The sequence below is a fragment of the Pinus tabuliformis genome, chromosome 5_1 (assembly GCF_031772625.1).
Source record: "Pinus tabuliformis cultivar Carrire ecotype Pingquan chromosome 5_1, CPIR1, whole genome shotgun sequence".
Taxonomy (NCBI): domain Eukaryota; kingdom Viridiplantae; phylum Streptophyta; class Pinopsida; order Pinales; family Pinaceae; genus Pinus; species Pinus tabuliformis.
Window position 1 is genome coordinate 716,020,720 of NC_142305.1, and position 25,370 is coordinate 716,046,089.

Genomic DNA, 25,370 nt, shown 5'->3' on the forward strand with positions numbered 1-25,370 from the left:
AGAAATAAAGACACGCAAGTCAAAGGGATGTGGTAAGAGCATAATTTCTTGAGGTAGAGTGTATTGGGAGAATTAGGAAGGAAATGGCCTTCAAAATCCTCTAAAATTCCCCCTTTATTAAGTGTAGGGGTAATCAGGAGTAGACATAGCTTCCATGGTGTCCTAATTAGGTTGGGAGATGGGTGGATGGGAGGAAGATTGACTACATGATGTGGCGACGTTACCTAGTGGATCAACCTGAGAAAGAAGGTTGACATATGCATTGTCTGGAATGGTAGGCGATGAGCTAGAAGATGGAGGATCTACAGATGTTGAGACCCGGGATTCTGTCGAAAGAGGTTCAATAGAAGGAAGTGCAGAATCCTCTGAAAGGTTTTACTGTGAGGAACTCAATGATGATGAGAGGTAGAGGATGTGGCCTATGGTATCCATCATCTCAACATCAAGGGGAGGGATCACATTAGTGGGGCCAGAGTCTCCCTATTGTGGTTGACTACTGGTACCAGAATCCATAGCTAAAGGAGTAGATTATTCACTATGAGTGACCAAGTATTTGTAAATCGCCCCAAGGCAATCATGAAATTCATCGAGATGAGGTCAACAATGGGAATAGTGACCATGATGATCACACAGGGCACAAGGGTGATTTGTGAGCAACATTTTGAGTTTCTTAGGTGGGACCGGTAAGTTAACATGGAATTTCAGGATATTTGACTCAGGGAACACTTCATGAACCAAAGTTTTAAGTTGAGGAAGCTCTGACAATTATTGGTGGCGTGCCCAAAAAATTTACATAAAGCACATGGAGGTGATGACTTTGGGGCCTTAGGGGCTACAGGAGCTTTGGGAGCCTTGTATTTTGATTATTTCCTTTTAGCTTTGCCTCCCTAGTTAGATGCATTCGCAACAGGAGCTGGTTCCTATTGAGGTTGTGATGGAACTGAAGCAACGGTAGGGGTCATGGGGACCGATTGTATAAGGGTCAAAGCATGATAAGGTCTTGGCTAACCGGGCAGAATGTTCACAAGGGGATCAATGTGTCATACTAGGATCCCTAGAGTCATGTTAGGAAGGACCAGAGAAGCCATGACAGGGACAGAAAAAAAAATCTCGAAGGGGGGAATAAGAAAAGTATCTGGCCTGTAGCATAATGTCCTGATTGAATAGATCCTGGATGGTTGAGACCTAGAGGAAGAGTTCCTGGTGGAAACATAGGAGAGGCACCCATAAATGGAGGAGGTCTTGGGGTGGTGGGTCCAGAGGGCTTAGATGGAAGAGAAACAATAGGGTGCTGAGGAGCTGGCTATTGATCAGGAGTACCAAAATTCTTAAGGGCAACCCATGACACTTGTAACATGCAAACACTGATAGAGTTAGGCTCTGAGATGGGATGGAGAGGACTAGGGAAAGAACCCAATAATGAACAATCTTTATAGACTCTGGGTGAAACATCAGTGGTAGGATTTGCACATTGTTTGTCAGACATTGACGAGATAATAGACTCGAGGGAGGTCACGAATGGTGGCTCGTAGTAAGTCGACTGATCGATGGTAATGATCTTCCCTTCATGGGGGAATCACATCTTGCGAAACATCGTAGATGGGACATCTAACATGGCATATGTGTAACTACGACCTAAGAGAATGTTGTAATCCAAAAGGGAATTAATGAATTCAATGTCGACATGGATAGTCTTGCACACAAGGGTCTGTGGATAGTTGCGGTACATGCTATTATCATGAAAACTAGTGTCCATTCAGAGTTGTTAGTCCCACTAAGATGGGTAGCTATCTTAGAAACAAACAGATTAAAGTTACTTGTGTTTTCCTTTATGAGAGATAGATGAGAGAGAAGCAGAGAGCACCAACCTCAGTCTTTCGCCAGTCTCCTTGCTTGTTTCCTCTCTCCTTTGATAGAGCTTCCGCCACTCCTTTCTCGCTTGTCCTGCTTCAAAGAACACCTGTAGAGTCAAGGCAAAAAAATACCATTAAAGCATAGAGATCTATAATCATAAATGATGTGGGATCAGATGTACACATTAACCATATAAATGAATACACAAACAAGATTCAGAGATATACAAACATATGGAGGAAAACTCAAATAGCTTTATTGATAGAAGTAGTAGAAGAGAGGATTACAACCAAGCTGTCTAATCTAGGATCATCCTCCCAGCATGAAAGCCCTCTTCACCTCATACAAAGCAAGATCACCCAACAATGTCTTCAAAGAGAAACCAACAACCCTTCCTTGCAAATTACAAAATTCCAGCCTTTGGATCTGTTGGATGAGGGATCCATATATAGGTGTTTACAGGAGAGTGAGTCAGCTTCTGGGATTTTAATTAGTGTCATTTCACTGATAATTATTGGTCCCACTTGGAGATTTCAGATCTCTTACTCATCCCTGGGCGAATTCAGAGAGGCAAGTGTCATATGAGCAGTTTCTAGAAGATTCTCTGGGTTTCCACCTAGAAAACCGCTTTTGCCATTTGTCTACCCTCGCTCATCACACCCCATAGAAGGGATTTCCAGTATTCATCACACCCCCTGTGTGTAATAGGTGAGATGCATCACACCTTGTGCATGGAGCAGTCTGTATGGTCCTGTTTTGACCAGTTCTGAGTAGCTTTTCATGGAGAACTTCTGGGAGATGATGTAATTAGCTGACCTTGTTCCTTTAGGGTATGAAACAACACTTTTAGGGGTTTAGAAGCCCTTGGTTTATGGACATATGTGATTGGGGTTGAAGTGCCCAAATATTTCTATAATAGTTGCCCCCTAAAGCATGAGGGCGTAAATCCTTTTGATGTTGGGTGAAATGCTTTATAATGAGGATCCGAGGTTTTTCGAACTGGAAGGTGACTTGTAATAAGATACAATACAATACACTATCTTCATAATATTTTCATGATCTAGTTGAGGTGGGCATTCCCATGCTCAGCTTTATAAATTCATATTCATGTACATAAGACAGATAATCGTCTATGTGGAAGACTGATGATTCTGGTAGAGCCATCATCCTTTAGTTTGGATGATTATCTATGCAGCTGTGATGTACATTTGATGTCTTTATTTTCTTGAATATATCGCAGCCTAGATGGATGAAGCTAGATTCGAGGTCTTCAAACTCGTTCAATATTCACCCGAAGTACAAGTTCATCCATGTGAAAAGATGTTCTAATGTCGAACACCACGTAAAATTTTTCGGTCGAAGGCCATTGATGTAAACCTGTCACCAGAAGTGAGAAACTTGCCATTGAGGCATGCAAGCTTCAAAGTACTGAAAGGGTTGTCCCTAAGTCAACTTCTTGGATAATGAGCTGATGTCGACAAGAAGTGACCCATCGTAGGAAGGCCTTAATGAATTCCACATCTATGACATGGAACAAACCAAATGATTTTTTGGAGGTGAAAACGATTTGATAATACAAGGTTCAGGGTGGCAGTCATGAAAAATGGAGAGTGAAGGTATTGCAACGGATGAGACGTTGGCTAGGTTGGTGAATTCTCTGAGTTACTTCTCTTGAACATAATGGTGACATTGAAATGGATTGGTAGTGTTAACCCCAAGGTGGATGGTACAGTGGACCAATGGTGATATGACCGGTGAATGGAATAACCCAACCCGACTCAATCATGGTGACAGAGTGAAAATGTCATGTTCAAGAGCGACCTGCTACCAATGAAGTTATTCAAGTTTTATTCCCTTTTTCCCAAGTCATTGTTGACCAGTACCTCTTTATTTTTGTCAAGCTTGAGGAGGATAACATATGCTTTTTCTATAATTTTCCCTTCAGGCAAACCTGTTGCTATGTTTTAACGAGCCTAGCGACAGTGAAACTCGCTCTTGTCTGCATGGACAAGTTTGTCGCTATTGTTTTAACAAGTTCAATGACAAAGATAACTCGGTCCTTTTCAATTTTAGAGAGTCTAAAAAGGGATGTAAAGGCAACTCCAGTGGTTCTTTTTCATAATGTAATCGCTTAAGTCAGAAAAATTGTAAAATAATACGAAAGGGATGATTTTTCGATAGTTTTAACGAGCTGAACAAGACAAGCGCTCGATCTTTTTGTGTAATAATCCCTCAAGTCCAAAAAGATTAAAATCTAGATGAGGGATGGCACTTCCGATCACTTTAACGAGTTGGAGAGGCCAATTTCTCAGCAATCATTTCATATTTTACGAGTCAGACGAAAAGAGCTTAATGGAGACTCGTTTTTTGAGGAACAAGTAATTCTTTTGGATAGCAACTGGTTCCAAGTAAGGTTTGGAACTTTTCAATCACGACAGTGTAAAGAAGGTGGCTAATACAATCACTTGTCGCAATTGTTCCTCAAAAGGGTAAACAATCAAATGGAGGCGTATGCTTGGCTAAAAAAGAGTGGAGGTGATGGTAAGAACACAACCAAGGTTCAAAACTGATAATTATGCGATCGCAATGGTTATTTACCGAAGGTGGGGTTTATATTTTAATGAGCTTAAACTCTATGGGAACATTTGCTCATTGCTAGGTTTATTTTTTAATGAGCTTGAACTTTGCGTAAAACTGCTTGTACCGGTCGTATAATAAGGATGTCTCATTGATAGGTTCATTTTTTAGGGATCTTGCCCCATTTGAAACTTTGCTTCTAAGCCTTTCGTTATGCAAGCTAGGAACGACCAACCTACGAGTTTAAAGGGTTAAGAGCCTACAGAATAAGAAAATAAATAGTCACTTTTCACTTGCATGCAAAAAGGTTTGCATGCCCCAAGTATAACGAAATAGAGTTTCTAGGTTACCATACAGAAGTTCTTGCATTAGCAAGATTGTTTCATCCACATTTGCAGACAAAACACTTCCTTGGATCTGTCAATCGAAATGGACGAACGTGATTCTAGTTCCAATCACCTAACCTTTGATGGAGCAATCCTTTTCCAGTCTGATCCATTTTCCTAGATGGATAGGATTGTCAAACTAGTCATATTCCTACACGGAAACCTACCTTATATCTGGGCTTTTCTTGCCGAAGTAGACCAGGGTGCATGCCTCCTGGGTTTCAGTCACAATCACCAAATCACTCGTGATCATTAGGTGGACAGACTGGAGATTGATGAGACATTCCTTGTGCAGAAAGACCAGTTAGGGATAGCATTTTACTAATAGTTGTGTTTGAACCAGGGAATGAAAGCTAGTCAACTAGGTCGACCACTCTGCCTTCATGTGGAAAACACATCACTCGGAAGAGTGAGGAGACAATGGCTCCCATGCTATAAATTTAGTCATGCCCAAGGAGTAGATTGTAATCTATAGGTCCTTGGACTACCATCACATTTAGATGAACGGTTTTCATACTCAAAGTTATAGGTAAATTTGGAAGGATCCCTAATAGTCGACTGGTTCCTTTGTTGAAGCATGTCAGATTTCAAATCTTAGGTAGAAGCAATGGCGAACCAAGCGCTTTCCAAGTAGTTGAGGAAAGGATACTCACAGAAGCCCCTTCATCTATGATAGTACCAACCATGATCATTCTATAAGCTTGTACTATAATTCAGAATGGCACATTAGATGGTAGGCGGGGTCTACCTAGTAGGTTCCAATCGAAGGAAATGACTAGATTGCTTGGAGGCGGGACTGAATAAATGACCAGATAAATCTCTGACAAAATTCCTTCCTGTGGTAAAGGAATGGGTAGATTTCCCCATGTTCATCAGAGTCTGTGTTTATGAAAAGAATTTGAACGGTGTCATTCTCATTCTCCTTGGTGATAGTATCATTTGAAGGTGTACCTTCTGAAGACAAGATTGGGTTGACTACCGATCGACCTGTTGAATTTGGTCTAGTGTGGAATCAGAGGGTTTATCTTCAATGATAGGTGCTTCGACCGACAACAAAGGTGTGTCGATCAGATTTTCAACTAGAGATGGACTCGGTAAGAGTTTCTTGTATCTGGGAGGAAGTTGCTGCGGTGACGCAGGATGGTTATCCAAGACTCTCTTAGCTTCATCTAGGAAGGGACAATGGTGGAGGGCATGATCGCCTTCACACAGTCTACAAGGAAATTTGGATCTTCCTTTTTGTCCATTGACTTCGTTTTCACTAGTTGATGGTGTGCTCTGAACATGATCATTAGCGGTTGAAGACACCGGATTGTGCAAAAGGGGAGACCAGTCCCTCAGGATCTGTGGGATATAGGGACAATATTGATTATAGTGGTCTCCCTTGCAAATGACACATGGAATTTTAGGTTTGGAAGGTGCAGTGTGTGGATTTTTGCCAGATAATGCATGATTGCCCCCTTTCGCTATTGGATTCCTCTTCTTGTCCTTCCCTTTCTTCTTCTTCTCAGTTACTTGGTTTTTAGCATTACTAGCTTCACCAAGTGAAGAGGAAGAAGGAGAGGGAGAAACAAATGAAGTAGAAGGTGGGGGAGCAACTTCGTCTGGTTGCTGATTTGATTGCTAAGGAATTACGGTGTTTTGAATGACTGAGGTCAAGAAAAGCCATACGGGTAGGCCAATTATGAGTCTTGGAAGGGACAATGTGGCCATGTGTGGAGCACCAACATCCCCCCAAGAGGAGAAGGGACTAGGATTTCCCCGAAGGGGAAATCCTTGATTGGTGGACTCCATTTCTCAACCTAAAGACCAATGAGGGAATAGTGATGTTATTCCGATTAAAATAAATTTTATGACACTTTGACACAACTTTTTTTTTCAATTTTTAAGAGTCGAGAAAAAGCTAAAGATGACTCTAGTCGCCTTTGATTTTTAATGAGCCTGAAGTGACAAGTGCTCAGATGGACCTTTTCTTTTAAAGAGTCTGAAAAGGAATGAAAGTGACTACTCTGGAAATCTAGACAGAGGGATTACGAAACCAATCGCAAAACTGTAGAATAATTTTTACGGTACGGCATTCAAGCTTCCCAAATGTTGTGTTCAGTGCATTGCGATCGATAGGGTGGTAGACATAGCTTCCTAACGATAAAGGATGTAGCCTATTGTGGTCTCCCAATATATACTCGATGGTATGTGGGAGCACAAGTCCATACTAGCACTTGTCATATCAAAGAGGAGAAATCACCCAACCTACGATGAAAGTGATAGTTACCCGGCTTTATGATGCTGGAATACTTCTCTAGCCTAGACTTCTAAATGTTGTGCGTTAGGTTCCAAAGCGTTTTTATGTTCGTTGAGGTTTATTTTACAGTTGATCTCTCTTAAGAAGTTTTCCTTTAAGGTCCACCGTGTGATGTAGATATACAATTCCTAAATATGCAATCTAAGATGATAAACAGTCATTTACTTTCTTTTTGCAATGAAAATCCTAGCTACTAAGGAAAGAGAAATGAAATTCTTTCAACATAAAGCAGAGAGCACACACTAGATGCACTTTTCCTAAATCAACTTCAGCATGCAATCTTAATGCAAATGCATCTATTCTCTTTCACAGCGACAATACTAAAAATTTTCTTTTGAAAAAACGAAAGTAAGGTCAAGACGACACTTTGCGATTTTGAATTTAAATTGCTTTCGACACTTGAAATACTAATGATTCAAATCAAATACAATGGCAAAAGTGTAATCGACTATCTAAAAGAGGAATTCTTTATGACACTCTTTTTCTTGACTGAAAACGACACTTGTGACACTTTCAAATCAAAAGACGATAGTTTGATTAGGCTACTTTTTGCAAACGAGAACTGTAAATGATGAAAAATACATAAAAAAACTTTCACAATTCTTTCTGATGGAGGTTGAATAATGCAAAGGAAGATGGTTTCAACAGAGATATACTGATCACAAACATCAAGACTACTGAATAAAGTTGAAGACAATGAAGAAAAAACCAAAATCTAGAGGCAAAAACAATCTTAGTCAATCATCGCACCTATAACACAGGGAAACAGGGCTGCATCTCACCTGCAACAAACGGGAGGTGTGATGCATCCAGGTTACCAAGAAGAGATAGTGCGATGGTCCAGGGACAAGACTGTGCTTGGTTTTCACTCACAGTTTGTAGCTAAGTTCAGGGGTTTAAGCTTAGCTAATGATTGTCATTAAACACAAATTATAGGGGATGATCTACTAAGGTTATTTAAGCTACCACCAAGGCACTTAGGATGTTTGCAAGCTAGATGTTCATTTCATAAACCAAGCCAGATATTGACTGAAGCAACGTTGATCTACTTTGCAGTTGCATAGCAAAAGTAGTTTGAAGGCTAGCTGGCTTGACTTCAGGCTTTGTCTGTGGTTTATAAAGAAAACAACAGTAACAAAACAAACAAACTATTTTCTCCCCAGTGGAGTTGCCACTTTGTTATCAGGAAAACTAGTGTCCATTTAGAGCTGCTAGTCCCACTAAGACGGGTAGCTATCTTAGAAACAAACAGATTAAAGTTACTTGTGTTTTCCTTTATGAGAGTAGATGAGAGAGAAGCAGAGAGCACCAACCTCAATCTTTCGCTAGTCTCCTTGCTTGTTTCCTCTCTCCTTTGATAGAGCTTCTGCCACTCCTTTCTTGCTTGTCTCGCTTCAAAGAACACCTATAGAGTCAAGGCAACAAAATACCATCAAAGAATAGAGATCTATAACCATAAATAATGTAGGATTAGATGTACATTAACCATATAAATGCATACACAAACAAGATTCAGAGATATACAAACATATGGAGAAAACTCAAATAACTTTATTGATAGAAGTAGTAGAAGAGAGGATTACAACCAAGCTGTTTGATCCAACATCATCCTCCCAGAGCATGAAAGCCCTCTTCACCTCATACAAAGCAAGATCACCCAACAATGTCTTCAAAGAGAAACCAACAGCACTTCCTTGCAAATTACAAAATTCCAGCCTTTGGATATCTTGGATGAGGGATCCATATATAGATGTTTATAGGAGAGTGAGTCAACTTTTGGGATTTTGATTAGTGTCATTTCACTAATAGTTCTTGGTTCCACTTGGAGATTTCAGATCTCTTACTCATCCTTGGGTGAATTCAGAGAGGCAAGTGTCATAGGAGCAGTTTCTAGAAGATTCTCTGGGTTTCCACCTAGAAAACTAATTCTCCCATTTGTCTGCTCTCTCTCATCACACCATAAAGAAGGGATTTCTAGTATGCATCGCATCCCCCGTGTATAATAGGTGAGATGCATCGCACCCTATGCATGGAGCAGTCTGTATGGTCCTGTTTTGACCAGTTTTGAGTAGTTTTTCATGGAGAACTTCTGGGAGATGATGTAATTAGCTGACCTTGTTCCTTTAGGGTATGAAACACCACTTTTAGGGGTTTAGAAGCCCTTGGTTTATGGACATATGTGATTTGGGTTGCAGTGCCCAAATATGTCTATAACACATGCCAAGGGGCTAGGTGGAGTGTCCATCCCAAGCTTGCAAAGTGATGGTAGAGGGGGACAACTCAGGTGACTTAAACTGTTTCCAAACAACATAAGACATTGCACAAGATGATGTACCTTCATTAATAATGCATCGGGAGATGATGGAATTACAGACTCTAACTGGTATCTAGAAAGCAATAGATGAGGGAAATGGGGGATGCTCTGATGTATCAACTGGGAAGATAATAAAAAAATCGTCAGAGGGATCCACTAGACCTGATCTAATTAATAGAATTGTCTTTTGAGATGGGCATAACTGGAGGACTTCCAGTGTCGTCATGCTAGCAAGTGATTGCGCCAAGTTGTCTACTATACTGTATATATTTGCAACTCTGTTAGAAGTCGTATTACAGTGTAATGGTCCCTTTGGGATATTAGGAATAGCCTCAACTGTAGGTTGAGGGATCTATAAAGGATGATTTGCTGTCATAAGAGGCTATACAGATACTTTGGTTTTAGACTCAGTAGCAGACAAAGTTGAGGGTTTGTCATATTTACGTGACTGAGTTTGCAAGTTGATATTGGAGGTGTTAACCTCATCAGAGTTCATCACAAGGATCTAATAGTCACCAGGACCAGAAGGTTGGGGGTGATGGGCTGCATGACCTAGTTGAGGTTGAGCAGAAACAAATCCTTACTGAGGGAAAGGATTTGTGAGCACTGTCGGTTGAGATGGCGCAGGATTCTGAGGCGATTGTTGACCTCTAGAAGCTGCTTGAGCTTCCCACATTTGGTGCATCTGGGATAAGAGAGGACACTCATGTGTATAATGGCCATGTACACCAAAACATGTGCAAGGCTTGTTCATACGAATAGGCTTGTTCTTCTTGGGCTCGCTGCCCTGTTGCTGGTTGTTGGTGTTAGGCTGGTTCCCCTGGGGCTCACTAGGTTGATTACCTTGGTTACCCTAGTTACACTTGTTACCTTTCCCCTTATTCTTTTTCTTCGAATTTTGGGTATTGGTCACACTCTACTATACAAACACTTGACCCTGAGGGGGTGGTGGCTACTGGGGTTGAGGAGGCATGGGAGGCTGTGGCGCTAATGCTTGAGGGACTGGAGCGCTAGTCTATGCATAAGGAGGAGCAACATTTTGGTAGATTGGTTGGGGCCTTGGAAACATGTTGCTAGAAGGAGGGGCATAAGTGTTGGAGAAACTGGTGCCCCCCTGTGGATAGCCATAACTTTATTGAGTATATGGCGAAGAGTGTGAAAGATATCCAATGATACCGTCGGCGACGTGAGATGCCCCTGGTGCATTGGCACTTCCAGGATGAGGGGGGCCTGGAATGACGATATAGATATAACCGAATTGTGCATAAATTAGGTCATATCTTAGATCAGTTTGGAGAGCTTCTTCCTTTGTTTGAGGAAAATTGGACACGACATATTTTCCAATGGAGGATAAAAGGCTTTTGAGGAACCAATCTAGAGAGACACGATCTTTGAAAGGTGGGGCACGAAATGTGCTCCTCCTTCGACGCCACTCTTGAACATGGTAAGAAAGGCAAGTGGTAGAGGACTAACGAAATGTGGTCAATAGCTCCGTACCAATGTCATACCAGAGAGGTAACTGAAAATATGAGAGGAACACTTTAGCAAGCATCGTGAAAATGGAATGAGATGTGGAGGGCTGGTCTACATACCATTTTGTAGTGTCTCTAGTGGACGTGCATTGGAATAACCAAATACAAATGGAGTCATCGATTATGGAGTTTGGCAAACACTGCATGTGGAAGGATCGAACATGGTTGGTATGATCCTCTCAAGCATTACCCTCAAACATTGGGATGTCTGAGGGAAGCTTAGTTGGCATAGAGGGCCAACCAACATCATGTTGTATGGGTTCGTTTATCAACTGGTTAAATCTGGTAGACTTAACCCAACCATAGAGGGGAGAATGGAGGCTACCAGAACGGTTCCTGAGATCGTTCCACTTGATGTGACCACTGGGATAGAACCAGAGCCAATACCAGGTTGGGTTACTACACTAGTTGTGGGTCTAGACATGGTGACGATATGCGGTGAAGCTGACTTGGAATCATATGATGAATCATAAGAACTAGGAGAAGAGTCGGTATGAGGACTCAGAGGGCTAAGAACTCAAACTCTATGGGGAGGGGTAATATGCCCAAGTGGAAACTGGGGGTTAAGGCCTAATAGTCTATGTGACAAATGGCTTGTTGGCACAATGGTGGTAGGACACACATGCAATGGAAATGGTGAAGGGAGATAAAAAATATGTCTTTGTCTCAATGAGGGGAGATAAATTCATTATGTTAAGTCTTGGCTTGGTGGTGTAAACCAAGTGCCCTTCGCTTAAGGTGTGCTTGTGTGTGCAAGTGTATTAATTGATTAAGCCCAGATCATAGCTATAAAAAAGAAAAAAGCTTGCTGAAAATAAACAGAAATTAACAACAGAAATTGAATAACAAAACAATTAACTAAACTCCACCCAAACTAGGTTTGTAAACACTGTGCTGGTTGGTGTCTAAACCAATGGAAAATACGTTAAAACTGTCAAGAGATCTAAATGTCGGTGTGGCTAGGATCAAGTGACAATAAGCTATTGGAAAGTTGTGCAACGACAACAAAAAACCAAAGGGGAAGATCACTGCAAAAAGATAGGGAGATGGGTGAAACACCTAGGGAAACTAATGGGACCCTAAGGCAAATGACCAAACATGTTTAAATGTGAAACTATGGATGGTAAAAAACTATCTTAATAGATTTGAAACAGAAGGGTACAAATCTGGAAAATGTGGCTGAAAGCACTGCAAAAACTAAGACTACTTACTCAACTAAACTACTCCTAGAAATGTGGAAGCATATTAGAAGCCCTAGGGGAGGCTAAATTAGAATTTGATGAGTAAATTAGAGTGGATCAATGGCTAAGCGGGATGTGATAGAGGTTAGACAAACCAACAAATAGCTCTCTACAAAACCCAGAAACAAAACTGAGAAAAACCCTAAAACCCAGAAATCGCAGGTACTGACCTGTTTCTCTGTAGGGATCACACTTTTTGAGCTGATAAGTGCATTTCGGCCTCCAGATTGCACTTTTGGGCCAAAAAGCATGATTTCTTCTCAGTGGATCTCGGTCAGAAAATCTCAAAAAATAGTGCTGCCATTGTTCTGACTGGTTCCTATGACCTGCAAAAAAGACCAGAAAGTTTCGGAAGTTAGAAATTTAATATATCTAGGGTTAAAAGACTAGGAAATATTAAGAGAATTGAAAAAATAAGAAACCCTAATATGAAAACTGAAGATCACCCAGGTTTCTGGATCTGAAGTATAAAACCCAGTGGAGTCGCCAATTTTGTTGTAGTGTTTTATTCTCAAAGATGTATGAAAAGAACCCACTTAAGATTATGGATGCCAAACAATCTCAACAATATAAATGGCTACTAAACATTGTAGATCTATAGCAACCAATAGAAACAAAACTTGCCAAATTCTGGATCTATTGCACAATCAAAGTTAAACAATAAAAAGGAAGAGTAATAACTCCAATCATCCAATGGAAACTAGATATACAAAGAATAACTTTATTATAGCACCTATGAATGGAACAAATAAATGTTACCAGTCCCCCTCTATGGGATGGGTTGTTGGTTATCCTCAAACGTCTTCAGCTTGTGTAGAGTCTCTCTCCTCTATAATGTGTAAACCTAGTAAAAATAGGCTGTGCGACAATGAAAATAATCAGAGTTACAACAGTGAGTGCAAAAATGAAAATAATCAAAAGTGAATAACGAATGGAAAAGCCTTATATTTATAGCAAAATATTGAGTTATCCTCGAATAATGAGCAATAATAAACCATTATTGATCCCATTCTTGGAATAACCACTTGGAATATTTTATTATATTTGTTTAGGACGAAAAAAGTATTTAAACTTTTATTTAGAAATAATAAATAAATAAATGATCTATTTATCATCTCAAGGAATTAGCTAAGGAATAATAAACAAATAAGGATTTATTTAATTATTCCTAATAGATTTAGTCAAATTTCACAAAGAATAATAATTAATTAGTGATTAATTAATTATTCTTGGAGAAAAATAAGATAATTAATGATTTATGTGTTCATTTTTCATGATTGGGTCAAATATGACAAGGGATAATAATTAAACAATGGTTTAATTAATTATTCCTAGAAGAAAATCAAATAAATAGTGATTTATTTAATTATTCTTCATGGGTTTAACTCTAAATTACTTAACAAAGTTGGTTTATTAAGTAATTTCTCACAGTAAAAGCAATTTTACTATGGTAAAATTGGCTTTACATGGTGTACTTCGATCCATCTAGTAAATTAGGCTAGATGATCAATTTTTTGGTGATAACACTTAGTAAAACCTGCAAACATAAACCATAAAAATGATCAAAATCACATGTGATATAGTAATTCAAACAACTTAGCCTAATGATCAAGGAAATTAGGGATCGAACTTGTCTTAATGAACATAATAACCGACTGCAAACTATTCATCACTCATAAAAGACAAAATCAATAGGAGAAAGTGCTCATTTGTAATAATAATAATATAATAGGAGCCTTACGACCTTCACCTTGATGCCATGAGGTCCCTCCCAAATGCCTGCAATCTGTTGTAGATCTAATACCAAAAATATATGAGAATAGAAAATAACCCAAGAATCACAAGATCAAAATAGATAGAAATTCTTCTTTATTATCAAAACCCTTACGGTAGGGCAACACCATACATTCACTCCTTAAGGAAGGAGAACACTCCACAAGCCATATGCCTGTTCATACAATAATACTTCTCTTCATCTTCATATGTGGAGTCTCTAGCCTTTATATAGGCCTCATACATACAATACCATGTACCATTACCATGGTTTCCTTATACCATCAACTAATACCATGGGCCCCTTACATTATTATTAACTATTTGTGGTCCCTTACATGACATGGGTTAACCACCTTATTTATTACTATGGCCCATCCCATTATTACATTATTACCTTGGGTACCTCCCTTGGTACCCCATATTATCCCCCCTAGGTACATAACATTCCACCCCCCTTAAACATGTTTCGTCCCCGAAACATGGGAAGAACATAAATAATAAGATCTACTCAAGAGAGTAGTCCACTGATACCATGCACGTGCATCTAGCCATCCAAGAGAAAGGTGAACCCTCGATCTCGCTGGTGCCTCGCTCGCTTGAGATGGAAGTTGACCGTGGCAGCTATTCTGTGTTGATGTGCAGTGGGTGGATCTTCTCTCCTCACGATCCGTCATGTGACGACTTGGTTTCCATCTTGATGGTTGTCTCGCTGGGTGATGTGGGTGATGATATGTTGTAGTTTTAACCCACGATGGCTGTTTCTTTACTTCACCCTGTGGTGGTGCCTGTTGTGGTGTCTTCTTTTTCAATATGACTTCAACCACTCAACCCTCCTCTGATGTATCATCACCTGTAACCTTTTCTTCTGCAGCCTCTGTTTGTGTTTGATTGTCGATCATCAAAGGCTCATCATCCGATATGTCAGTCCCTTGAACATCTTCTGCTTCAGCCTCCATGTGCTCTACCTGTTTATGGATGGAAATATCTTGTAATGTAATTTTCTTCTTTTTATACCATAACTTTAGGAATTTCTTCTGCACATTAATATTGATAGTACCCATGGATTCCATCCAAGGATATCCCAAAACAACATCGATATTATCCATCTCGGAAGTATAAAAATCACCATGAAACACATACTGATCCATAGAAAGCTTCAAATCCTTGTACACTTGAACATCCTCATTATCAACTTGTAAAGTTTCAATGTGTTTTGCTGGAACTTGCAATCTTTTTGCCAAATTAACATTGATAAAATTATGTTTGCAACTAGGATTTATAGAAACCTTGATCTTTTCCTTTTGAATCACTCCATGAATCTGTAATAAGGATATACCAGTAGGAAATAGCCCCACATGTTTCTCATTATCTTGTTTTCTGGCATGAGACCATCTGTCTAAAAGTAATTTTTCAAATTCTTCATCGGGCAGGTTGGAACACTTCTTTTGGTTAAGTAATTCCCACCATGTGGCCGCCTCATCTCTAAATTGCTGCACTGCCCACCATTTCCAACTGTTGGTCGATAACCTCTTCTGTTTTTTTATGTATTCTTCAATAGTAGGACCATCATCTTTCCCTGTAAAATAGAGTTCCGCCATGAGAAAAATTCACTTACTTTGGCGAAAATTTGAAATTGTCACAGTTTCGTCAATATTGCTCAGAATCCCTATTATAACCTGTTTTTAGAAATGGAACAACCATTCTGCATCTGCCCATGTGATAGAAATCCTGATTCAGACACTGGAATTTCAGATCTGCGCTGCTACTCTCCCGACGTCACCCAAAATTTCTGCAAAAAGAGCTGATTTTAAATCAGCGATATCTCCCTCATCCGGACTCCGATTCGACTGATTTTTTTTTTGAAATTATGTGTTTTTTCCCAAATATTCCAGATCTACAATTAGATCTTGCAGATCTGGCACCAGGACTTCTAGATCTGCGCCGCAAAATCGCTGCCCTGAAAATTGTCTGCAACCCCACTGATTTTTAGATCAGCGATATCTCCTTCATCCGGACTCCGATTCGACCGATTTTTTTTTTGAAATCGGGTGTTTTTTCCCAAAGAATACAGATCTGTAATTAGATTCTACATATTTGGCACCAAAACATACAGATCTGATCTGAAAAGTCGCCGCCCCAGAAACCCTGCAAAAATGAAAAAAAAATTCTCCGCGGTTTGCCCAAGAAAGAGCTCTGATACCACTTGTTGTAGATCTAATACCAAAAATATATGAGAATAGAAAATAACCCAAGAATCACAAGATCAAAATAGATAGAAATTCTTCTTTATTATCAAAACCCTTACGGTAGGGCAACACCATACATTCACTCCTTAAGGAAGGAGAACACTCCACAAGCCATATGCCTGTTCATACAATAATACTTCTCTTCATCTTCATATGTGGAGTCTCTAGCCTTTATATAGGCCTCATACATACAATACCATGTACCATTACCATGGTTTCCTTATACCATCAACTAATACCATGGGCCCCTTACATTATTATTAACTATTTGTGGTCTCTTACATGACATGGGTTAACCACCTTATTTATTACTATGGCCCATCCCATTATTACATTATTACCTTGGGTACCTCCCTTGGTACCCCATATTATCCCCCCTAGGTACATAACACAATCTCCTCCTTAGATAAGAAGCTCTCCAATCTCAAACTAGAAGCATAAGTTTGTATTCTCTAAATTCACACCTCTTTATCCCTCAACCCTCTAGTCCTTTTATTGATCAAAGGAGGGGAAGTTTCAAATCCCTAAGAAGAATATGAACCTCGTTTAATGAAGGATTAAGTTACCATGAGAAAAGGGATGGAGATGCATCTTATGAGTGTTATAGTTCGATTAGTCATCACCTGGAAGCTTTCAGGTGGGAAATATTTGACCAACTAGGTTTCGAGAATGTACTTTTTATTTTTACTTTATAGAATTCAACTGCACGGGTTTCTAGTTACGGACATAGTGCAGCTCTGTGCTGTTCTCAGAGTAAATTTCAACACATGCATGGGAAACAGTAGATAAATCGGCACATGTGGAACTTAACAAGGTGTGAGAGCTATTTGACCCAAATTTCTCATTGACTTTAACATATTTTGAGTTGTTGGACTTCTAATGGAGTTGGTTTCAACATGTTCATGGATGGTAATAATATCCATAAACTGATCAAGTGTCATGGTGACAAATTGAAGTGTAATAGATTTCCCTGTAAAGTGTGAAGTTTGAAAAATAAGTTTAAAATATTGAAGCGCTTTATCATTCTAGGTATCAGATCAGAGGCAATGGTCAGAAACCTGCAAGGAACATTCAAGGGAACAAATGCAAAATACATATCAAAAACTCATCTTTGAGGTAGGCATTCCCATACTCAGAGTAAAGAGAACTCAATGAAAAAGCATGGAAAAACTAAGATCATATAGATGGTAGACACATCATGGACACAACCATCTATCTACATAATCATGAATATAAAATCTCCTCACAACCTAAATTGATGAAACTAGATCCAGGGTCTTGATCTCCATCTCTTGATCCACAGTACAATTCTAACCATGCGAGTTAATGTCTCGAAGTTGAACATGGTAGAAACCACTTGATTATCGGTCAATGATGTGAACTGTTAACAAGTGTGAGAGAAACCACCAATAATGACAATGGTTCTCAAGGTACTCCCAGTATAATCTATGAAGTGCAAATGTGTGATGTGAAGTTGAACACTCATAGAATCGTTCGATTGAAGGTGAATGATGAGAACCTGTCATCGAAAGCGGAAAACCTGCCATTAAGGCATGCAGGGTTCAAGGTACTAAAGGTTTCTAAATAAGGTTCCTAGATGATGAACTGAAGTCGATAGGTAGTGATTCGTCGTAAGAAAGCCTATGACACAAAACATGATATCAAGTTTTGAAAATAATTGGAAGGACTAACTCAAGGATGGCCAACGTGAATGAAGGCAATGATTTTGCAAAAGTATTTGAACCAAGGTTGAAATTATCTTGAACATGTAACAACACTATAATGATTTGGCATCATTTGACTCAACGATAATACCCAAAACCATGAATAATTTCAATGAGGTTTCATTAATTTTAAGGCAAATGGATATCCCAACTCGGACATGAATGTGACGGAGTGCCATGTTCAAGAGCGGCATGCTACCTCTTAACTGACGATGTAAAATGGACACCTTCCCCAATTTTACCCCACCATTACTGGCAAGTACCTCTTTATTTTTTACAAGATTGAGGAGGATAACATATTCTTGGACTCTAAGCTCATCCTTCGGATGAGTCCATCGAAGTATTTTTAACGAACCCTAAGAAGGAATGGTTCGGTCTTGTCATGATTAATGAGTCCTATACTATTTAATTTTAACGAGTCTAGTAAAGTTATAAATCGATGTAATTTTATTTTAAGATATTTTAAAAAATACACAAAAATAAAACTCATATAGTTCTTCAACCGTAAAATTTTAACGAGCCCAAAGAAAGTAAAGCTCGACGGTTTTCATTTTTAGAGAGTTAGACGAAAAACATAAGTAGAGTCCATCAGGTTCTTTTTCGTTAGTTTAGTCTCTCAGGTCCAAAAAAGGATAAAATAATATAAGAGAGAACTCTATTGACCATGCTCGATCAATATGTACCTTTTTCTTAAATAGTCCTGGCTTTCTTGATTGGGTTATCTCATTGGGGAATTGATATTTCACTTTTTGGATCGAGAGTAGGGGGAGACATTATTGATGGATACTTGCAGTGCTTTTGTAGGGATTCATTGCCCAAAGATGGATGGATTGACATTCAGTCCATTGAACTTTTACCCTTGAAGACCATTTCTTTCAGTGTTAGCAAACAATATGGCAGTGATGCTCTCCATCTAGCCAGCTAGGCATAGATGCAAATGGCCACAGAATGTTGGGAGTCCACGGTATATAACTGGTGCGAGGCAGTAGTCATAAACATGAAGGGGCAACTAACTAGGTGAAAGAATGGTAAACTAAAAACTTTTAGTTATGGTGCCATTTTGGTTTCTATTTCCCTGGAAATGGTTACTATTCTTTGGCCACAGCAGATTCAGGCTGACGAGGGGGGTCTGAGGGATCCATGCTTGATGAGGTGGGTTGCACTGATGGCATGCCATGGTGGTGACAGTCCTGTAGTGAGGTATAAGGCAAAAATTTTTGATTGGGTGAGTGAGTAGATTGTTCTGATTGAGGACTTCCCATATGCCAGGATAGATTGTAGAGGTGACCCTGATATTCCACTTCAAACCAGGGCTCATTGGGGTGATCTAGGTAATATTTTCTCATTTTTGGCATATTTTCAAAGTTTTTTAATTTTTAAGTCTTTTTGTCTTCAGAGGCTAATTTTTGGAAATGTATGTGCAGATGTGGGTCCAACTCGACCAGCCGGGATGAGACGGTATGATAGAAGAGACAATAATCCTATGGTTTCCATGGCAGAAAACCCAGAGGTGGATGACATCCTGACAGAGTTGAAGCACAACCTTGAGAGGTTGACTGCCAACATCCCATAAATTGGAGTTGATGGCATTCCACACACCTATCAGAGGCACATAGTTGGGGTTCCCGGGCCACTCAAATGTTTTCTGCGTCAAGTTACTCATGCTATCATGTGTTATCATGAGCATCACCATGTCTAGTTATTGTAGTTTCTAGGACCATTTTTGACCTTTTGGAGTCAGCACTATTTGGAAAATAAAAGGTCACAGGGCCTTATATCTACAGATGACATGTTTTGTAGACAAACCCAAACTCTATTTTAATGAAAAATATGCTACTTTTATCTATTTTTATCTCAATCAATGAATGAATGTTGTTATAATTTACAAATGTTTCAAATGTCTATTTAAAACATGATTCCCCAATGCACTGTAAATGTGTTTAAATATCTCAGAATGTGTTGATATTCGATAATAAAATCGTCTTTCCAAGAGACGGACTCGTAAAAACATCCTTAACATGGTTGGACTCCTAACTAAATATACATCATTTGAATGTAATACTACGAGCTGTGAATCTAACCTAACGATCAAATGCTGGATTCCAAATGTAATGGAGTTAGCCAATAGTTCAATGAATGCATTATATTCTACTATAGTGTTTGTTGTTTGATCGAGACATATCCTTAAATAGAAACTAGATCGTTACTGGTGAATAGATAACCTAGGCTACAGAAGATAAGTTCCGAGTACTATGACTAGCGCCATCAGCAAATCCAATGTAAGTTAGAGAAAACGTCAACATTTGCAAATCAAGTGTAAAAATGAGATAAGCAAAAGAAGTAGTAAAAAACAATAATCTACCACATATACCTAAAAATGGCAAATAATGTACAAGTCTTGACCAAAAAATTATGCAAAATATTTCTTTAGGTAAAGACCATTTCTGGGCTTTCCCAAAGGAGCACTATCGTAATCAATCAGCTCATGGGCACCTTTAGCTAATACGTGTTTTATGATGTAAGGGCCATGCCACATGGGCTCAAATTTCCCTGCACCTATCTTAGCATGAGCTTGATCATATACCAAGACTAGGTCACCTTCTAATATGTATGAGGATTAAATTTCTGATCATATTGGGATTTTACACGTTTTTGGTGAGCTTCGCTAGCTAATACGTCATTACAACAATTTTCATTTAGATGGGCTAAGTGTACAAAGCGTTCTTCATCTGTATAGGTAGCAGGTAATAATTCAATAACTAATTTAACAGACGGAATTTCACATTCAATAGGTAATATGGATTCCAAACCATAAATGAGTTGAAAATGGGTAAAATCGGTTGATGTTTTTACAATAGTGTGGTAAGGCCACAACACTGAAAAGAGAATAGAGTGATAGTTTCCTTTATGAATATCAAATATCCATTTAATCATATTGGTTAAAACTTTATTGATAGCTTCAACCTAACCATTAGCTTGTGGATAATACGGAGTAGAGCTATCATGGTGGAGGCCAAGTTGCGTGGACAGTTTGACTATCATAAAGTTACGATAATGACTACCATGGTCTATAACAGTAGCTTGTGGGATGCCAAGCTGAGCAATCACATGATTGAAAATGAAAATAGATGCAGTTTTGCTGTCGTCTCTATATGTAGGCATCGCCTCAGCCCATTTTGCAAAGTAATCAACCACAAGGATGATATATCCATGACCCTTGACCGAGTAAGGGTTACAAGTGACGAAGTCAATGCCCCATTTAGAAAAATGACCAACAACTACGATTGGGTGATGAGGAGCAGGAGGTGATCACATTTTGCTATCATAAATTTGGCAATTATGGAATTTTCGTACTGTTGTGATGCTTTCTTTAAATATTGATGGCCAAAAATAGCCAGCACATAATATTTTTTGGGTAGTAGCATACCTAAACATGTGACCACCACATGCTCCAGAGTGGCAATCATTCAAAGTTTTTTCGGTTTCTTCAAGCGTTAAACAACGTCAAAATACAGAATCGGCACCACAATGATAAAGAGTGTTGCCAATAATTTTGTATTGTTGGGATTGGTACTGGATTCACCGACGATTAGTTTTGGATAACTTGGGCCTAAAAGTTTGTTTTTGGAGGTATATAACAATGTCTCCATACCACATATCAGACACACTAATAAGAAAGAGAGATTCACCAACAAAATAATCTTCTGCTATAGTTTCTATATCAGTATGGGGGAAGTCAAACAATAATTTGTCAAAAACCAAGATTTATTTGATTTGGATTTTTCAAATTCAAGATCATTGTAAAATGACTATCTTCTTTGATTATTTCCCCCCTAGCAGTTGCTTCGTGAGAATATACATCATAGGGTTGCAATCTGAAATGACAATTGTTTTTCGGAGAAGTATATAGTGGTGAAATCCTTAAAAAAGTTGCACAGCTACCAAGGCTAGATTCTCCACATGTGCGTATTTAAATCTTAGTTTTATGGAGACTCCTACTCAAATACTAAATCACATGTTCACTGCTAGAATCATCCTCTTGGACTAACACCATGCCAATGGTGGCATCAGATGTAGCTAAGTACAAAAATTAGTCTCGATGATAATTGGGCAGATGCAGTAAAGGTGCATTAGTCCGTGCATGTTTTAATGCATCAAAATATTTATCAGCAAGCTCATCCTAGAAAAATGGAATATCTTTTTTCAAAAGTCGAGTAAAACCTTGTGTTAGTTCAGCATAATTGTGGATGAATCTACCGCAAAAAGTTTTCTTTCCCTTGCAAACTTTGGAGTTGAGTCAAGCTAGAAGGAGTAAGAAAATTCAAAATTTCATTTACCTTGAGAGGATCGACATGAATGCCTTCGTTTGAAATGATGAGACCTAGAAAGGTGACCAGATTACAAAAAAAAACACATTTGTGCAGATTCAAGCAAATATTGTAATGCCTACACCTAATAAAAATTGCCTTTAAGTGCATTGGGTGATCCTGTCATTTCATGGAATGAGCCGAGAGGTCATCTAAATTCAGCTGAACAATATTCTTGATATCGTGGAATGCGTAAGACATTTATCATTGAAAAGTTGTGCCAACATTTTTTAGGCCAAATGGGAGTTTGCGATAAGAAAAAGTCCCCCATAGGCATACAAATGCAGTTTATGTTGATCAGCAGGGAGTATGTTTGTCTTATTGTAGCTAGAAAATCCATCCATAAAGGAAAAAATTTACATTCCTAGCACAATTGTTGACAATTTGGTCGATATATGGAGTTGGATAATTGTCCTTGGGACAATATTTATTGATATCTCGGTAATCAACACACAATCGAATGGTTCCTTGCTTTTCATTAAAAGGAACAATATTTGATACCTAATTGGTTAAAGGAACATGTTAAATAAATCCTGCTTCTAGCAATTTCGCAACCTCAGTTTTGATAGCAGTGGATTTTCACAGATGTATAGGATGTAATCGTTGTCTAATTGTCTTAGCATATGGAAAGGTTTTTATTTCATGTACAACTATGCTAGGGTGGATTCCTGGCATCTCTTCATATGAGCAAGCAAAAATGTCACAAAATTCCTGAAATAGGGCTTTGTAAGTTGAAATCTCTTCTAATGAACAAGAGGCCCCTATATGAATATTTTCAATTATTCTGGGTTTCATTGAGACATTGATAGGTACTGTTGTCAATATGATCCCTAAATTCTATTCAGAACTGGAAGAAAGGGTAGATATTGGATTTTGAGGATCCCTAAGGGTCTCAGATGAACATAATGATGAAAAAATTATTCTCAATTTATGAAAATATGGTAATAAAGTTGTATGATGATGAGTATCATCCCATGGCATTTCATCCAAGGTCATAACTTCCATAATCCCTTCATTAGTTAAAAATTCTTTGTTAAAAGGACCAGGCATAGAGATTGGTTCTAAGCATGACAAATGAGAATATTCATCAATGATCATATTCATTTGATCATCATCAGATGTTGATGGGTTTGAAAAAGATTGAATGGCCTCATAGGCTAATTCGAAAGGACTACGAGGCATTTCATCACCATATAAGATCATTTCTGATTATGTCGATACTTTCCATGGATCTCCCATTTCGAAAGTACTTGATGTAATCATATTGATCTATGCTTCATTATGAAGAAGAGAGGGTGGAGGGAACGCAAAAGTTCCCATCAAAGATGAGTCTTTGAGTAGGCCAACACCAATTTCTTCATCTGGAGTGGTGGCTTTTCCAACAAATTGGATACTGCCGGCAGAATTAATGTCAAAGGTATAGCAGGATAATTTATCTACTTTCACAATTCTTCCTTTGTGAAGAAACATAATCATCCTAAAATATGATGAGACTACTGCAACCATGGCATAAGTCCAGCTCCAACTAAGCAAAAGGTTGTAATCAAGTTGAGCATCAACAACCTCAACATCTATTGCAACCGTTTTTCCCTCTAATTTGATTGGAAAATCATTTAAAAGTCCATATGAACGAAACCCTCTTCCATTGAAGGATTTCAAAGTCGTGGGAGATGGATTGGTTGTTGGAGAACCTAAAGCTTTCCAACATGCAATGGACATAATTCATGTCAATGCTCCTTCATCAATCAATGTTCAAAAAACTTGTCGAGTTTTGATGTGAACTGGTATCTGAAAAGCTAGTTGGTGCGGGAGATGTGTGACATGATTCTTGAGATAAAAAACAATCAAATGAGAGTCTTGAGGATATATAGCTCCAATTGTTGATAATAATAATTTCCTTTGCACTGGACAAGTTTGCAGCACTTCAAGGGCAGACATGGTCGAAGGCGATATAGCCAGATCCTCGATGATGTTATAATTTTTGGCATCCCTCGCATGAGGATTAAAGGCTAAGTTATGAAGCATACCTTTAGGAGGTGGACGAATTACCATATCAAGATTTGGTTTTTCAATGTGTAATTATATAAGAAGGAGGAGTAGATGTGGAAGTTTGGCCAGATGAACTAGAGTCATGTCCATTTTGAAGAGGACTCTTTGACGCATAATATTTGGACCTTGTTGGTACCATAACTCTGGAAGACATCATCATGATATCGAATGATGGGGATTAGGAAGATTGGTGGTGAGATACCATTTTACTATCTTGAAACAGCAGTGTGGGTGAAATTTTAATGAATTTGGAAACTTCGGCCCAATGAAGGCACTCCTTAGTGCAATTATCTTCCTCACAAATCAAGCAAGGATATCGAGGTTTCCTCTTTTCATCAGACGGTTCGTTCTTGGCTAATTTATCCCTAGGGAGGTTGTCTTATTTAGTTTTTCCTTTTCCCTTTTTCTTATTTCAGGATGACTTACCTTTGCCAGTAGATGAATCTACCACATTGATTTTGGAAGTAATTCCGGGAGAAGGATGCTTGTCAGGTGCATTATATAGAGCCGAAACTTGAACATTCTTAGAATTTTTCTTTTTGTTCTTAGTATTCTGGCTCAAAGAACCAATCATGCCATCCGTCGCGTGTGATCCTAGAAGAGGTGGATTATTTGGAGTATATCGGGGTAAATATGGGATCTTTTTATACAAAGTACCAGACTAAGTATAAACAAGATCAAGATATTGAGCACAAGAAATTACCTGCTCTTCAGTTACAACACCCCCTTTGGCCACATCTTCAAATATTACTGGTAAAAGTGAATTTATAAAACATTCAGCGAGAATCTAATCTCGAATGTAAACTTTAACTAGGTGACGTCTTCATCTCCATTCGTTAATGTGATCTGAGATACGGGTAGACATTGACTACTTTAAAGAAGCTAAAATTTTAGTTCCATTGTCATACCAAATGGGTAACTGAAAATGGGTCAAAAAGTATATAGAAAGGGCATTGAACATGTTGAAAGAAGTGCGCAGTAATTACACATATCATTTTGTTG